General features: G+C 39.7%; 1 pseudogene; it reads right to left on the reverse strand.

Annotated features, from left to right (window-relative positions):
* Positions 1-2,695: 2,695 nt before the first annotated feature.
* On the reverse strand, positions 2,696-3,461 carry LOC148802228 (indole-3-acetic acid-induced protein ARG7 pseudogene; annotated as a pseudogene).
* Positions 3,462-4,351: the final 890 nt, after the last annotated feature.

The following is a 4,351-nucleotide window of genomic DNA, read 5'->3' on the forward strand; positions in this document are numbered from 1 at the left end:
TAAAATTCTGCTCAGAAGAATCATATAAGAGAGAATTTGGAGCTAAAAATGATTCTTTTTTTCAAACTAATACTTCTATTTCCAATGTATTGATTTTTGGGAAGTTGGAATAAATTCTGAGCCTGAGAATGGAATTAGTTCCTCCGGCCATTTTCCTACATTCAAACTTAGAATCATAAAATTCATCATAATTAATTATCTGAAATTATGACAAACGCAGCTTAATATTGTTCAGTCCACCCCATAAATTTTAGTACAGTTGGAAATAAAACCCAAAAACCTAGGGTGGACTCGACTGAACTCTAAATTTCCCTATAAAATATTTTGTTTTCCTTAATATTTTAATGGTAATGAAATAAAAAAGGATTATTATTATTTTTCTGAAATAACTGCTGTGCAAGTACAACATATTCAACGTTTAGCAAAACACAGCCGACATACAGAAAGAGAAAAGGAAAAAGTACGGAAACATACGATGCAGAATTCTGAATTTCAGCCCCCCCTACAATTAGCCCTCTCCCCCCTATAAACCACATCCTGCCTGTGAATTTGACATCAATTCACGGTTAGGATGCATTCCCTCTGTACTTTGGGCTTAGTAAATTCTGATCTGGGCTGATTGGTACTTCTCCCAAAGAAAAAATGTACGAGAGAATGAACATGAAAGAGTGCTTCAAGAAGGAAAATGATGATATCACTTTCTGCTGTACGCCTCTACGTGGCCACTTAACTCTCCACAGGGGAGATGGGTGATCCAAGGTGGTGAAGTTTGAACTTGGAAGCTGGGTTCATGGTAGCGAGAAGAAGAGAGAAGAGAACAATTTGGTGAGGGTCCAAATTTATATATATAGTTTGAGAGCGAGCGCGACACTCTTTCTCCTCAGATGGAGACAGTGGAAGCCATAAAGCCTAGCCTAGGCTTGTGGGTCTATGGCGATGGATGTGGTCACTGGTCAGAACAACAAGCTAAAGTGGTGCAGTTGTGATCGATTGGTGTAGTAAAGTTGTGAAGATCCAATGGAGTTGGTTCTCATCAAGAGAGACGACTACTTGGGTCTCCTGGCTTTTGCTCAGGAGGGGATGTACATCTCTCCTTGGTCATGTGCTCCGTTGCTATCATCATAAATTTCAGATTTGGACATTTCTGTGCTTTGAGGCGCCATTTAAAGTCTAAAGTTAAAACCAGTAAAAATGAAATTAAGTAATATCATGTTTTGGCTACAGACTACAGTAGTTGGTTCTTTACGCCAAACAGCTGTCCCAATGTTCACAGCAGATCCCAGCTCGGCTCTCTGTGCATGGTGAGGAGGGACCTGGTTTAGTTTTCTACCTTGCCTCTCTGGTCAACAAGTTGACAATCTCATCTCTTAGGGTTTTAGAAGCCAACTCAGAATCCAACCCATTAGCCTTAACCAAACCGCTCTCCTGAAAAAGAAAAGAACGTTTCAGTCTTTGAACAATCAGTTTCAAGATGATAACCCAACTGGTAGTGGGTATTTTAGAGCAGATTTTAGTTTATATTCTTTTTCTTTCTTTTTGCTTGCTTCTCTATAGTCTTTAACAGTTGGTTTCAGGTTGCCCATTTCCATGGGGCCATGTGACACCTCATTAATGGGGTGGTATATATTGAGAGGTGAAGCTCTGATCAATTCCATTAATAATCTTGTACGTCCAAATTATGTACTTTTTTTTTTTGTTTTTTTACTAGTCATTTTTACTAGCTAGGAGCATGCCTTGTGTATAGTTATATATAAAAACTGGGATGTGCCCATATCACCTAAGGGTCATATTGACTAATGAGCAGTCAAAAAGTATATCTAGACACCACTGATCAAAAGAATTGATGAGTTACAGAGATTGAAGGGTCTATACAATTGAGTCTAGCTATACCGAAAATGATTTTCTAGGACTCAACGCAATTTGACCATGGATACAGGAATCGATTTGAAGTAGCTAATAGTTATAGGAAATAAGGCTTTAATTTGGTCATATATTGTTTTGACTTTTCCTTATATATTTAAGGAATAAAGCAATACAAGATACTTGTGCGTACAAATTCCCCTCAAGAACTGTCTGCTGGGAACTCTGGATGAATTTCTGTTTCTGGTTTCTTGCCAGTGCACCTAATTTATTAAACAACAAATACTAAACAGACGCCTGTGTTTTTGGTGCATCTAACTGAAGCAGATAATAGATGCTTGTAATTAAACCAGAAACGTTGGATTGCATGCATGTTTTAACTGGCTCTGGGCTAGCGTTTCAGGGCTAACCTTTAATTAAATGCAGGAGAGCAAGAGAGGAGTTCAGTACTTGGATGAGTTCATCACCATAACAGCCTCAATTCGCTAGCTCCTTATATATTTTTTTCACACTGTAACTAAATTTGTTGCAGAAGTGAAATGTAATATTAATCCTTAATTATCTCGTAATTGCACCATAGATGTATAATTGATTTCGTGAATCGGTAATCTTCTGAATGCTGCTCCTGCAGGTCTCATATAGGTCTGATATCTCCTCCTAATTTCTTCCATGTTAGACACACAAACTATTGTCTGTCTGATTGCTTTTTCTGATGGAGAAAGTGAATCCCAAGGCTACCCATGAACATAAGCCATTAGAAAAATTCAGATCGATCGAGAAGAATCAAATGGGCAGCTATGTATAATTAATAATATAAAAAAAGTGAAGTGATCAAATAGATTTAGAAGCTGCGGCAGGAGGATCCTATATGAGATCTTATTACAATCTGTACAAAATACAGAGATTATATAAGTAATTACTTAATTATCACTCGCTACACCCTGAACTTAACTAGATGTCATGACTCATGAGTCTCCTCTCCTATGTTCAGTTTTGACCTCGAGGTGTCCATGGAAAAAATTGAAGGAAAAAAATGGATGATTCTCTCTGTGTTCAAATTTGCTGAAGAGATATCGGATATGATCGATCAACTGAGAAAACAAGGAATGCAGCAAGTCTCAGATGGAGACTTGGCACAGCGAACGACGTCCAGAAACATGCTTTCATCACAGGGGATGCAGAGCTTGGAGTCGGCAATGAAGTCGTACTCGTCCCGAGCTTGATCCAGCAATGCTTTGAAGAGGGGATGCTTGAGCAAGGTCACCTTAATCACAAACCTCTTACACTCTTCGCCCACATAGACTACCAAGTGACCCTTTGGAACATCTTTAGGGATGGATCTCTCCTCTTGATCATTCAAACATGATGACCACAGAGCCCATTGACAACAGTAGTTGCAGGTCGCAGAGGGAAACACTCTACTGCCCATCTTTCTCCATCTTCTGAGGCAGGCACTGAAGAGCTTCCCCGTCATAGTCTTCATGTTTATCTTTACGTCGAGAGAGCGAGAGCCGAGAGAGAGAGAGCGAGCGAGCGAGAGAGAGAGAGAGAGAGAGAGTTTTAGAGAGCTAGAGCCGTAGAGCGTGAGAGAGAAAGAGAGATCTAGAGAGGAACGTGGTGTGGGAAAAAGTGAAGCGGGGTTGGGTTATATATATAGGTGAGAGAGTGTGGTAAAGGAACCATCAGAATCAGAATGGTTGAAGTGATGGATGAATGGCTGAAAGTATGAATGTATGGGTATGATGCTTGTGCGCGTGTCTGATTGTTACGTCTTTGTCTCTCTGTTTCCTTGTCATCTTCGTTCATTAAGCAGTAAAAAAATATACCGTTGCGCTTTTATACGAAATTGTACGAACATGCAACCAACCCAATGATCGGAGAGACCGTGAAGCACAAAAACCAGAGTCTATATTTGAACAGAAAAGAAGGAAAGGAAAACTATTCTCTCTCTCTCTCTCTCTCTGGTTCTCTGTAGAATCGAGAATTCTAAGCTAGCTTCTCAGGTTGAGATTCTCTGTAGGGGCTTCATTTGGGCAAAGCACTTCATCTAGCTACTTCTGTGGAAAGTGGAATTTGGAACACTTAATTTACAGTTTACAATGGTAGATTTCAGCTTCATTTAGATATTTTAGGCTATACATCGTCGACCCAATTGTACCATTAGCCAAAGGGCTAGTTTGGGGCGGGCCACGTTCAAAATGGAGAGAGAGAGAGATTGCGGGCGCAGAATTCCATGCTAACGCTAGCAGATATTCCTGTGCTAAGTTTTAATTAATGGATGGACCATCAAAAAGGAAAAGATCAATAGATGATACTAAACAGTGGATGTTATAAAATATGTCCACTTCTGAAGTGAAAGAAGGAAGGAGGGATACAGCTGAGGTTGGGAGGGAAAGAGAGCCAACAGTTTTTTTGATCAAAATCCTCCAAGGTAGTCTCTGATTCAAACACAGTCTTTCACGTTTAAGAAGTGGAAGTCCCCACCCAGCAT

The sequence above is a fragment of the Nelumbo nucifera genome, chromosome 2 (genome assembly GCF_055504915.1).
Source record: "Nelumbo nucifera cultivar China Antique chromosome 2, China Antique-T2T, whole genome shotgun sequence".
Lineage (NCBI taxonomy): Eukaryota > Viridiplantae > Streptophyta > Magnoliopsida > Proteales > Nelumbonaceae > Nelumbo > Nelumbo nucifera.